Source organism: Lissotriton helveticus, chromosome 12, assembly GCF_964261635.1.
Source record: "Lissotriton helveticus chromosome 12, aLisHel1.1, whole genome shotgun sequence".
NCBI classification, from domain to species: Eukaryota; Metazoa; Chordata; class Amphibia; order Caudata; family Salamandridae; genus Lissotriton; species Lissotriton helveticus.
In genome coordinates this window covers 876729189-876742722 of record NC_136073.1, presented here as the reverse complement: position 1 = coordinate 876742722, position 13534 = coordinate 876729189, and the positions used below count along the sequence as shown (strand labels likewise).

Genomic DNA, 13534 nt, shown 5'->3' with positions numbered 1-13534 from the left:
ACAAAAGCTCGGTCCCCCTCCAACATTGGGGTCCGTTGCACTGGAAAGAACCAAGATGTTTGACTACCTGGGCATCCGCTTGGTGGACTCTATCAAATGGGACTGTCATTTGACTAAAATGTTGTTGAGCCTGAAAAGAGTGACTGGGGCCCTGCTGAAAGAGCAGAGAGCAGCATCTACAAGACCAATAGCAGCAGTAATGGACATTTACTCGGCCAGAGGAGTGAGCGCAGCTCTTTATGGGGCAGAGCTCTGGGGGATGTCAAACATGAAAGAGCTAACCCGAGCCGAGAATGCCTTTCTGAGAAGCCTAATGCCTCTCGGCCCTTCTGTCCCTATTCTACCCTTGCAACTGGACATGGGCTGCCGGGCGATTGAAGATCAAGCAAAATTACGCCCCCTGCTACTGTGGGCCCGCATCTGGAGAGTGCCGGAGCTCTCAAGCTATGCGGACGGCCTACGGGAGATAATTAATTCCACAGGCTGGGCAAAAGTAAAATGGCTAAGGGACATTAAGGCTCTTCTTGCAAATTTGGGGCTGGAAGAAGCATGGCACCAACAGTCAGCCCCGCCTAAATCCATGTTAAAACAACTCTATTGGTCATGGGTGTCAAACAAAAGAAACTCTTCCTCAACGACCTGTAAGTCGACCAGAAACTTTGTGGAGTTCAAAGATGTCCCCATTAGAGAATTGTATCTGGATATTATTTCTGCCCCATGGGAAAGATCCCTGTATTTTAAATTTAGAGTAGGTCTTCTCCCTGTAATGGAGCTCACATGCCATTGGAAAATTCCATACCAGACTGCGCCATGGTGTCCATTCTGCCCTCAGTGCCGTGAATCTGTCCCTCATCTGTTATTCGAGTGCCCTGCCTACAAGGTTCCTCGTATGAAATGGATTAAACCAATGTGTCTCACCTTGGGCACCAGACATTGTAACGTGGCACTACGAATATTACTTACAGACACTCGTTCATTCTTCGCATGCGCCACCTCGAAGTTCCTAGGTTGGGCATGGCGAATACGGTCAAAAAGACTTAGGCAAATTGTTTAATCATGATCTTAACTTATGGTCTGTTTCTGGCCTATTTTTAAGGATTTTTTTCTATATGCTTTTTATCTAGTAATGTTTTAACTGAATCTACCATGTATGTACGCTTTTTAAGATATTTTTTATGTCGAAATAAAGCCTATTTGACTGACTGACTATATGTGCATGTCACCCATGCATATTTCCTTGTAGTGGCCTGAATCACTAGGCCTCTGCAAACATGTTCTGCATTAGAAATGCCAGTCATCAAGTCTCCCAAACATTAAGTTAGCATATAAGGCCCATGTATTTGCATTGCATTGTGCACTTTTAAATAAATATTGTAATGAACCCATTTTGTGGCGCAGCCCGAGCCACATTTCTGAAATAAGGGTGTTTCATGACTCCTGACACACTGAAGCTGCAGTTACGTCCCTCTGACCTCGCATACTTCTAGCTCAGCCGAGAGAAGCCCAGCAAGAGGCCTGCCAAGACTGTATTATGTATAACTGTTATCCGAGGGAGATAGGGCCTAGCCATTCTGACTCCATTTAAGTAAATCACGGTGCTTGCAACCATAGAAGAGCTCACAGCCCTCATGCAATGAACGAATAAATATGCCCTCTCTGTCTTTTAGTGACGAACAACCTTTTCTTCAGATAATACATCCCCAGACTCTAGATATCAGTTGTACTAGACGTGCTCAAGTCGCCTTGACATAAGAGATCTCTCTGCTAGGTTGAAAGTCAGCCTCCTTCCAGTTACACGTCAAATGCACGTCATGCTCAAATTGCACAATTAGGGCACAGTTCGAGCTGGTCATGCCAACTCCTCCTCTAAGTACCCACCCACCTATGACACCTACCTATCACACACCTATGACTCATCAAGTGTACACCCACATGTTCTTATCTCATTTTCTGTCTTGCTCTGCCTCGAGCTCCCTATGTACAAGGAGTAAAAAGTATATATATGATGTTTTGTTATTAAATGATTAGAAGACTCTTCCTGAACCTCTGTGGTGATGGAACTAATTCTCCCTTTGACTCGAGTTATTGGAATAAAGCCCATTTTAACTCAGATACCACGGACTCTGCTTCTCACTTGATGCATGCTAATTGTTAATGCCTAGAAATTCAGCCTGGGTAATATTTTATTTACCACACTCCAAAAGTGGTTGCGATCCAGATGCGACTTCGTTTGGTACAATTAAAGATATTGCATAGGTCATATGTCACAGGGCCTTGCCTGGTACGAATGGGTTTAAGAGAGAGTGGTGAGTGCCGGGGGGTGTGGAGAGCTTGGCACCTTTATGCATATTCTCTGGCATTGTGTGGAGGTGCAGGAGTATTGGACAAAGATTTATGATGAGATGTGAGGCGCTTTGGGGGTGGAGATACGGCCGGAGGCCCGGAGATGTATAATGAATGTGTGGGAACCCACGGACTTGAATATATATGGGAAACAATGGGTTACACTGGCGTGTATGGTAGCAAAACGAAATATCGCTCAGTTGTGGGGAGCCAGGCAGCCGCCCCGGGTTTCCAAGTGGGTGGACTGGTGTATGTTTCGGGAGAGGTTGATGTATGTGGCCAGGGGTTGTCCCGAGAAATGGGGGAAGGTGTGGGGGACCTGGAATAGTTACCGAGGTGAGATTTGTGCGCCCCCAGCGCGGCAGGTAGAAGTGAGAGAGTTAGAATCAGCGTGACCTGATACGTCTATACTGTTTTTATTATTTGGTATAAACGGGACTGAGTCTTTGTCCGCCACTGAAACTGTATTTCACCTGATGCTTTTGTTTTGTTCATTTTTCTCTTTGTTGATTGTTAATAAAAAGGATTTTCCATTTTTATTTTTTTTAAACATAATTTATGGCATGAATGGCATTGGATTGAAATGCAAAATGTGTTGTTTTTTTTACAGAATTTGACTTTTTTTCTTGTGTGTTAAATAAATGCCTTTGTTGGATGTGTGTGGTTGTTGTGTAACGTGCATTGCAATTTGCAAACCTTTTTTAGCCCTGTGGATTTTCGTTTTTGGCATTGTTGTCAAGCTGTGTTGTTTAGCATGCCTCCTTTGTCTGGCCAGTGCGTGAGTGTTTTTGTTTGCAATAGTGGGCCAGCATTTGCTGAGGCTGAGCCTCTCTGTGTGGCCAGAGGCCATTTTGTAAAGTCTGTGTCTATAATAGGCGTGCTTGAGTTCATTGTTTTCCATGCCTCCTGCTTGTTGTTGTTATTGTGAGTGACCATATGGCTGGTGGCCATTTTGTGGTGGTGGTAGTAGTGCTTTTGCCATAGACCTGCATGTCATCTTTCCTTTATTCCTTTTGGCGTATTGCTTCTTATTGTGGCCTGCCTGGCCATGTGGCTGGCGGCCATTTTGTGAAGGCAGCCAGTGTGCACTGCTTTTGCCATAGGCCTGCATTGTCTGTCTTCCCTTTCTTGTTGTTGTAGCCTGGCTATGTGGCTGGTGGCCATTTTGTGGGGACAGCCAGTGTGTTTCTGCATTAGGCCTGTATGTCTTTCTCTTTCCTTTCTTCCCCTTGGCTTACTGCTTCTATCCATTGTCATCTACAGCTCCCTGAATGCTGAATCCCACATGATGCACAATGCCAAACAGGGTCCGTTATATTTGTATTTTTGTTGTTGTTCTTCTTCTTTCCTATACTTCCTCAGTGTACTGTACACCAGTACACCAACCATGAAAGCCCTTGTTTTTGTCAGTCTCACAAATGTCTACACTGTATTGTTATGTTTTTTTAATAACTGAGGTAATACATTTAATAATAGTATTAATAAGTGTGACCACATAAAAAGTTATATATTATGTTTGTTTGTACTAGTAGTAATTGAACCACAACAATGAATACCACATTAACGTTTCACTGATGTTCTTCTTGCTTCTTTGCTTTTAGGTGCTCAAAAAAGGAGGAGGCATCATCAGCCATTGTACCGCCACAAAGAAGTCCTGCTGAGCACGACGCCATGTGATGTGTGACCACAGACATCTCTCCAACGTGTGCCTTTTTGTGCTGCTGACATCTGAAGAAGATGGCCCCAAAGAAAGGTACCAGGTCCTCCAGTACCAAGAAAGTTGCCAGTGAGAAGAAGGAACTGCCACTTACCAAGACTGGTGTGCCACCCAAGATCTTTTTTGGGAAAACAAAAATTGCCCCTGCAGCAGCGATGTCCTGGGAACAAGCTGGCTGCAGCACCCCCCCATCAGTGGACCTACCCCATCAACCTAGGCCCACGCCAATGTCTATCGCAGAGGCAGCCAGTCTAATAACGACAGCGCTGATGAGTAGTGATGTTGAAATTGACTTATCGTTATCGCAAAGTAGTACCCAATCAATGCTGGGAACTGAGATAAGTGGGCAACAACAGCTGCAACCAACCCCAATAGCAGTTGTTTCTCCTGAAGTAGGGGCAGTTCAGGAGATAGAGCTTCCTATAGAGGAAGAAGAGCAAGCCACTCTTTCAGAAGATCCATTTGAGATGTCATCAGTGGTCACTGACTATGTCACGAATGAAGTAATATGTGACATCATTAGCAGTGCATTACGGGAGCGCGAGTTATAGTTAGCTCAACTAACTATAACAGCGGAATTTCTATTGTTTTGTAGGAGTGAAATGTCCAACTAACTATAACGTCCCTGAAACCTATATTTTTTTTCAGTGAATTTTAATGGGTTTTAAATGCTAATTTCTAATTATAATCTTCTTTAAACCTATAGTTTTTTCAGTGATTTTAAATTATCACTTCATTATGAACCTAGTGAAAACAGCCGATAACCCCAGTTTTCCAGCAATAGCTTCCACTAATTTTTTTTTTTGTCACAAATGAGAACAACAATTAACGGTAATACACGCTGAGCGCCAAAGGTACTACTAACTCAGTGCACCATAAGTCATTGCCACGTGGCGTTATTGAGGCAGAATTCAACAGACAAAATGACATTGGTTCGAGTGCAGCTCCCCCGGACCATACATCATCGCAGGGTACGTACACGCTGAGCGCCAAAGGTACTAGTAACTCAGTGCACCATACGTCATCGCAAGGAAGGGTTAACAGTTTTATGTCAGTAGCGAGGCATACTATCACTCGAAAATCTCCCAAAAATACTTATAAATTAAAAAGAACAGAAGAATCAAAGTACATTAATGATTACAATCTGGTGATTTTGAAGATGTGGACATACAATATGTTACAGATAACTCAATTGCTGTTGCTCGCTATGTCACGTCATATATTACCAAGTCTGAGAAGAGAGAATTGAAAGAAATGTGGGAGAAAATTTCACAGTAGAAGACACTTAGCAAAAAATTGTACAGCTTCAACTTGAAGATGCTTTCCCATCGAGGAATTTGATCCTACGGACGACCCTGAAACTTACATATTTCGACAGTGTATTCCACAAACGTTTCATCTTTTGTTCCATACACCTACACTGCGGTCAGAAGAGCTCACAATTTAAATTGAGACATGTTTTATTTATTACAGAGAGAATTGTACTCTATGTCCTAGAACTTTCTCAAGAGGAAGTGACTAAAAACATTCCTCGATATCTGTGCTGACTACTGCACCCGAGAGGTGGAGAATGTTAGGATGCCAGATATGATGTGGCAGAGATTGTACTTGCACCTTTCTTTATAACTGGACGAAGTTACCAATAAATTATCACTGAAATTACAAATACGTCTGTGGAGTGGTCACTACAACCCTTTATGATAAAATATTTGGTGTATAATTTCACACCTGCTGTCCTACCTCAGTGTACCAGAAGTCATGAACCCTTTACAATAGAATCTTTTCTGTATTATTTCATTTCTGGTGCCCGTACCTTAGTGCAGCACAAATTATTGACCCTTTATGACTGAATCTCTGTGTCTGAACCAATGATTACTGTTGTACTTGTTGTCAGAACTTACCATTCCCAGAGGGTTAGCTTACAATCACCCCACACGCATCCACCACAGATGTCACTGGACATCTGATCCTGATAATAAAAAGGAGTCGAGCGCACGTGCCCATACCCAGTTCCACTATCTATCTGTGTCCGTGTGTTCATTATGTATGCAACATGCTGCCACTAGGCTCTACCACATTACATAGTGCTCTGGACAGCGTATGCAACCATTTTACCTTTGACAGTGGGGGAAAACTTTAGTTATGTATCTTTGTCTCGTCATTGTACAAATACGTACGAAGAGACTGCATCATTAGAGTACTGGCAAGAGAGTGTACACTGAATTTATAAGTGCGTGAGGATCATCGGAGTGATTGTATAAGTACACATGTTGACGCAGCCTAACAACAACCTTGTCTCTAATTGGCTGCCCTCCATGTGCCAAAAACTGAAACTTCAACTTTCCATGGCCCTGTATTGCTACAGCTGCAACACACCACTGAATGTGCAATAAACATGCATATCTACACAGATATCTCATGTCCACCATCTTTCCTGTGTGGAACTATGGATGAATATAGGGTCAGTAATTCCCGGTACCTTCCATGTTGGCCATATTGTGGGACTGGGCTCACAGACTGACACTTTGGCTTTTGCAACCCGGGTGACGGTAGCACTACAACACGGACACCCACATCCAGTGTTATCAGATTTTTTATGCTTTCTATAGCCCAAAGCCAACTAAAAAGTAGCCCAAACTAGCCCAATATTGCTACTTTAGGGAATGAGGGGCAGGGACAGCGTCAAGCAGGTGGTGAATGCATTGGAATTGATGTTGCAGCACTATGCCAAGTACATATTTGTCTAATAAAGCGCTTTAACATACTACTTTGCTGGAGCGTTGGATATATATTTATAATCTGGCAACTAGCACAAACCAAAATTTTACCACACAACCGGAAAAATATAGTCCAATTATGCGTCATCTAGCCCAGTCTGGCAACACTGATGCCACAACCACTCCCTCACGGCTGGTATACACCCACACCACACCCATCCATCACAGGACACGTGACTCTGCTAATATAAAAGAACGAGTGCACGTGCTCTAGGCCATTTTAGAGTTCTTGGCCTCACTTCTTACTGAGTTAGTAGCACCGCAAGCACTGAGTGGGTGTACAACCTGCGATGATGATAGGTGCACTAGTATGTCCTCTGCCAAGGCCATATTAAGACTCAGTAGCTAATGTGAGACCTATTACCTTGCATAACGGAGCTGCATGTTGTGGAGGGTGCCGTGACCGTGAAAAGGTGAGCAGTGAGGCCTTGGTGCGCAGTGTCCAGCAGATAACTCTGGGCGGCGGGAGTGGATGGGGTACAGCACCCTGAATGCAGATAGACAGCAGAGCGATTTAGGCATACACACTCGTATATACTCTGCCACAGCGTCGGATTGGTAATGCGAACACTGGTGCAACGCCCTAGGGGCTGATGCTGAGTTCCAACTGTGGCCTCTCACAGCTCGTGACTGCCTTGCGTAGCTTAGGGAATGTTATGTTTTGAATGTGAGAAGGTTGGGAGGTAGAAGTTTGTCAGGGGGACTCATGCAGCCATCAGCTGACTCTTGAAACTTTAATCCGGATGTGCAAAAATACCTTCTTTATTCCTGTAAACATTTGCTTTAAGGTGTAAGTTTCATTGTAGGTAGCAATGCTTGTTGGTTTTCTACTGTTAACACTTGTTAGATTCATGTGTAGAAATCGCAGGAGGGGTCCCACGTGCAGCGCATGCCTAATTACTTTAACCGACATTCCCAGCCTCTATAAATTGAGCGCTTGTAAACGTGACGGTGCTTCACTTCTTTGGCATCGCGTCACTTCAAGCGCTCCAGTTCATTTCTCCCCGTCATTGTTCTCCGCCCCCCCCCCCCCCCCGAGAGGCCTAAAGAGGAGAACAGAGCAAGATAACAAGCCCCCACTTACCTGGATCCTGATTCATCGTGCCTTCAGCTTCCCCGCCAGAAGACATCCTCGTCCTTCCCTCGGGGATACCGGAACCTCCCCTGTCTTTGCAGAGCCTGACACCGGAACAGAACAAAAGGACAGTAAGCATTCACCTTGCTTAGCAACTCCCGATATTGTTTTTGACACGATTTTAAAAGCAGAAATACTTTTAACTTTGGACTTTTGAATGCGCAAGCATTGTGGAACTATCGGATGACTTTTAATAATTAAAATTAGCTCTGGGCTGAGTTACTTGTGGCTGAGACTGTGGAAAAAACAAGCACAAGTAAATACAATTTTAGGTTCAACAGTACTGTTTGTTTTGTGAGTACAATTTATGTTGTGAATTCATAACCTGAAAGACTAAAGGTTAAACAACAATAAGCATTGGTAAAGGTAAATCCGAATGTTGAATACCTTTTAAACAAGCACAGAACAATGTAATTACTCAAGTGTGAAGTCAACACTATAAAAGAATGTTAGCTGATTATTTTTAAGGTGTGATATACACTGAAGATAGCAATTAATGCATTATTAGATTGTTAGGGTGCTTGTGTCTTTGTATCTTGATATCTTCCAGACTAAACATAGATTCCAAATTGCTGCAAGTCTTCCTGGGTCTTCAGGTATGTGCATGCATTGTTAAGTGTTTCCCGTTTAATACTAACACTATTGACCCAGTTCATGTTAATTGGTTTAGAGAGTTTCCATGTTCACTGATTGGTCTTTACTTACCACTTGAATGAGTAACTGTCCTGAAAAGCCATTTTAGCAATACCCCAGACCTAATGAAGTGAAGGCAATGGCCGTTTGATTAAAGGTGTGTATTTAAAGATTCGGTGAATTAAGGAATAAGATTTAGATTGTTTGAATACTGTTTTAAAACTTACCTTTGGGTTTTTGCACTGAGAAGACATCGTGAGGATTCATGGCCCAGAACACTTCCAAGAGAAACGACGCCTGGACGAAGACCAGTGTTGTTTGTTTGTTTCTCTCTCCACTTCCCCTTTCCCTTACAGGCAAGTGTACTTAGCCAGAGTAAATATCCTTGCTGAGTTCACTGGTTTGTGAGGGGGTTGGGACATTTCATCATCAAGAAGGAAACAACTGGAGTGCCTCGAGTAATTGCGCAACAAAGTTAATGGGGGTTCAGTCATTCTTGCATTATACTTGCTGCTTACAAAACATGTTCTGAGGATTAAACCACATCAAGAGAATTACTGTCCATGTCTTTTCATTCCTGCATACTGGTCTTTCCTACAATTACTAATTCTGTACTATCTTTCAGATATGGGAGCTTAACTTTGCACTTTGTCCCGGCACATGGTTGGAGACACACCGGTGACACAATGGCGAGCTGCGAAGATTTTCCCGGTGTCACTCTCTCTCTCTCTCTCCCCTTTGATGGACGCATGACGCACAATCTTATCTTGCTTTTAATCTAACAGGCTCTGATTCACAATTTGACGTCCCCCTCCAACACCACCAGAGCTGAACACGTGTAGAACCTGCGATGATGTGTGGCCATTGTGGCAATCAACACCCAGTCTGAATTGTGAGCTCCGTAGACCGTGTGTACGCAATGATTGAGGAGGTTTCTTTGGCACGTGGTTGACACTCTTTGACACACGCTGGTGGCGGAAGGTGAGCAGAGAGGCTCGTTTGCGCAGCAGCGAGCACTCATCTCTGGCCAGTGGGAGTGGATGGGGTGCAGCAGCCTGGATGCGCCACAGCACGCAATCAGCACCGGATAGTGGGAGTGCATGGGGTGCAGCAGCCTGGGTGTGCAGCGACTGTTATACACCTATGGGCAGTGCAAGTGTATGGGCTACAGCAGACTGGGGACCATAATATCAAGAACAGCGATAACATTATCACCGCTTTAGCGGCAGGAAACTGCCACTAAAGCGGCGATAAGTGGCTTGAAAGTATGCCCTTGAGAATTCCCATAGAAGCCCAGGTTCTGGTGGGAAGGACATCAAACCAGAGCTTCTATTGGAATTCATAAGGGCATATTATCAAGCCCCTAATCGGCGCTTTTGCGGCAGTTTCCTGCCGCTAAAGCGGCAATAATGTTATTGCCGTTCTTGATAATATGGCTTTGGGTGCACAGCGGCTATTAGACACCTCTGGGCAGTGGAAGTGGATAGGATGCAGCAGTCTGGGTGCGCAGAGCCGAAACAGAGAATTACGCGTGTGCAGTTGTATATAGTCTGCAATTACTAATTCTATACTATCTTTCAGATAAGTAAACTTGATGGTGCACTATGTCCCAGCACGTGGTTGGAGACGAACTGTCAAACGAGCAATGTTGTGTATCTCCTGCTTTGCCCCTGCTCCAAGGGATATGTTGGTGAAACAGGGAGAGAGTTCAGGACACGTTTCTCTGAACATAAGTCATCCATCAGAAATTCACGTATAGGGGCACCTTTGGTTGCCCACTGGAAAGATCTGAAACATTCTGTGGAGGATCTTAAATGGCTTATTTTGGAATGCATACATTGTCCAAACGATGGTAACACAGATGCACTCAGATGCAAAAGGGAAATGTTCTGGATTTTTACCCTTGAGACGGCTGTCTCGGGTTTAAATGAACACTTACCATGGGAAAATGCGATCATTTAAATTCTTCTCTATATCGTACATTTAGTTCCCCTTTTTAGGTTTCGACCTGGCGATCTGCGCAAGCAGTTCGCGCAGGTGAAATCTTTTGTTTACCATATTGGCTATTGGAACGTCCCCCACCTCCCATTGGCTAGCTCCATAAATGGAGGCTAGCCATTGGGAGCCGGATCTGTCCGTCAAGGCCGGACCAGATTCGGGGGCGTTCCCGCGATTTTTTCCCTCTCCGCCTCTGCGATGTCGTCATCGCGGCGGTGGGCGGAGCTTCGTTTTTTTTCCTTCTGTGTTTGTTTTGGTCATTCCATGCGAGGAAGCCCAGGTGAGTGCTTGTTTTTTAGTGGTGGAGCACGTGAATTCAGTGTACATTAGTTAAAAATACATGATGAAGACACAGGCCATGATCTGGCTGTTCATCAAGTGCATGGGCGCTAAAACTAATTTTTGCCCCTTTATTTGTAGTGAGGACTACGCAGTGGTTTGTCTGATGTGAAATTGCTCGGCTGATCCCCTTTGTTGCAGCATGCATAACTTTTCATTCTTTCAGTTCGACTTTACAGTCCGTTTTAATAATGTCCTTAAAACTGCGGGTGTTCAGTACCCAAACGGCCTAAATAGACTCGTATGGGCTAAGCATCTCGTGCCCCTCGTGAGACACTTGTAAAACTGCTCATAAGATTTGCAACAGGGAGTTTTTTCATAGTTTGGCATTTTTCGTAATGCATTACAGTTGAATTTATATAGCGCTTCATATCCTAACCGCACTGCAAAGCGCTGAAGAGCATCATAGAGAGTGCAGAGTGGAGAGTGCATAGGGAGTGCAGAGTGCATGGAGAGTGCAGAGTGCATGGAGAGTGCAGAGTGCATGGAGAGTGCAGAGTGCATGGAGAGTGCATAGGGAGTGGAGAGTGCATAGGGAGTGGAGAGTGCATAGGGAGTGGAGAGTGCATAGGGAGTGGAGAGTGCATAGAGAGTGCAGAGTGGAGAGTGCATAGGGAGTGCACAGGGAGTGGAGAGTGCACAGGGAGTGGCGAGTGCATAGGGAGTGGAGAGTGCATAGGGAGTGGAGAGTGCATAGGGAGTGGAGAGTGCATAGGGAGTGGAGAGTGCATAGGGAGTGCAGAGTGGAGAGTGCATAGGGAGTGCAGAGTGGATAGAGAGTGGAGAGTGCATAGGGAGTGGAGAGTGCATAGGGAGTGGAGAGTGCATAGGGAGTGGAGAGTGCATAGGGAGTGGAGAGTGCATAGGGAGTGGAGAGTGCATAGGGAATGGAGAGTGCATAGGGAGTGGAGAGTGCATAGAGAGTGGAGAGTGCATAGAGAGTGCAGAGTGGAGAGTGCATAGGGAGTGGAGAGTGCATAGGGAGTGGAGAGTGCATAGGGAGTGGAGAGTGCATAGGGAGTGGAGAGTGCATAGTGCATAGGGACTGCAGAGTGCATAGGGAGTGCAGAGTGGGGAGTGGAGAGTGCATAGGGAGTGGAGAGTGCATAGGGAGTGCAGAGTGGAGAGTGCATAGGGAGTGGAGAGTGCATAGGGAGTGGAGAGTGGAGAGTGCATAGGGAGTGGAGAGTGGAGAGTGCATAGGGAGTGCATAGGGAGTGCAGAGTGCATAGGGAGTGCAGAGTGGAGAGTGCATAGGGAGTGGAGAGTGCATAGGGAGTGGAGAGTGCATAGGGAGTGGAGAGTGCATAGGGAGTGGAGAGTGGAGAGTGCATAGGGAGTGGAGAGTGCATAGGGAGTGGAGAGTGGAGAGTGCATAGGGAGTGGAGAGTGCATAGGGAGTGGAGAGTGCATAGGGAGTGGAGAGTGCATAGGGAGTGGAGAGTGCATAGGGAGTGGAGAGTGCATAGGGAGTGGAGAGTGGATAGGGAGTGGAGAGTGGATAGGGAGTGCAGAGTGGAGAGTGCATAGGGAGTGCAGAGTGGATAGAGAGTGGAGAGTGCATAGGGAGTGGAGAGTGGATAGGGAGTGGAGAGTGCATAGGGAGTGGAGAGTGCATAGGGAGTGGAGAGTGCATAGGGAGTGGAGAGTGCATAGGGAGTGGAGAGTGGAGAGTGCATAGGGAGTGGAGAGTGCATAGGGAGTGGAGAGTGGAGAGTGCATAGGGAGTGGAGAGTGCATAGGGAGTGTAGAGTGCATAGGTGTTGGACAGGCCACATGAAGGGCTCGCTCCCTCCCCGCAGGACAGGGCCCGGGCCACCGTCAGCACCATTGCCCGGCCCAGCCGCCATCTTGGACACGGCACCACGCGGCCGTGCGGCCTCAGCCCGACCCCAACCCTGGGCCTGGCCAGGCCCCGACATCCCGGCACCACCCTCCACCCAGGAGGTGAACGGCCCACTTGGCAGGTCAATGGGAGTACGAAGTGTCGATGGCTCTCCCCCGCCAGGTGCCGAGCACCCCCAGCCTCCTCGGGCGCTGGCTCCACCCCCCTGCTGGGTGTCTGGACTCCCTCATCCCGGACCTCCCGACCTCCAAGAGCGAGGGTCCGGACATCAAAGGGCGCCAGACCTATAACTGAGGCAGCCCCAGGACAGGAAGGCAGTTGTATCCTGGAGTCGAGAGACACCGCGACGAACTCATCCTTGACGGACTGTTGGCGCTGCCACAGCCCTGCCTTGTGAACTATTGTCCTGCCTGCTGGCGCTGCCGCGGCCCTCTGCAACCGTCATCCTCGTGGGACCTGCTGGCGCTGCCGCGGCCCTCTGCAACCGTCATCCTCGTGGGACCTGCTGCCGCGGCCCTCTGCAACCTGCATTCTCGTGGGACCTGCTGGCGCTGCCGCGGCCCGTTGTAACCTTCATCCTCGTGGGACCTGCTGGCGCTGCCGCGGCCCGTTGTAACCTTCATCCTCGTTGGGACCTGCTGGCGCTGCCGCGGCCCGTGCCACCTACGACCTCTTCGGGACCTGCTGGCGCTGCCACGGTCTGACCCATCCGAACACCGAGCTCGAGGATTGTGAGCTATCACCGT

At 46.7% G+C, this 13534-nt stretch overlaps 1 long non-coding RNA gene across 1 annotated transcript in view; it reads right to left on the bottom strand.

Moving 5' to 3' along the window:
* The window catches only part of LOC144797684 (uncharacterized), a 305166-nt gene that overhangs the window by 81715 nt on the left and 209917 nt on the right, over positions 1-13534 (bottom strand). The window contains exon 2 of the long non-coding RNA XR_013603440.1: positions 7922-8016. This is a non-coding gene — a long non-coding RNA (uncharacterized LOC144797684). The remainder of the gene's footprint in view (positions 1-7921; positions 8017-13534) is intronic.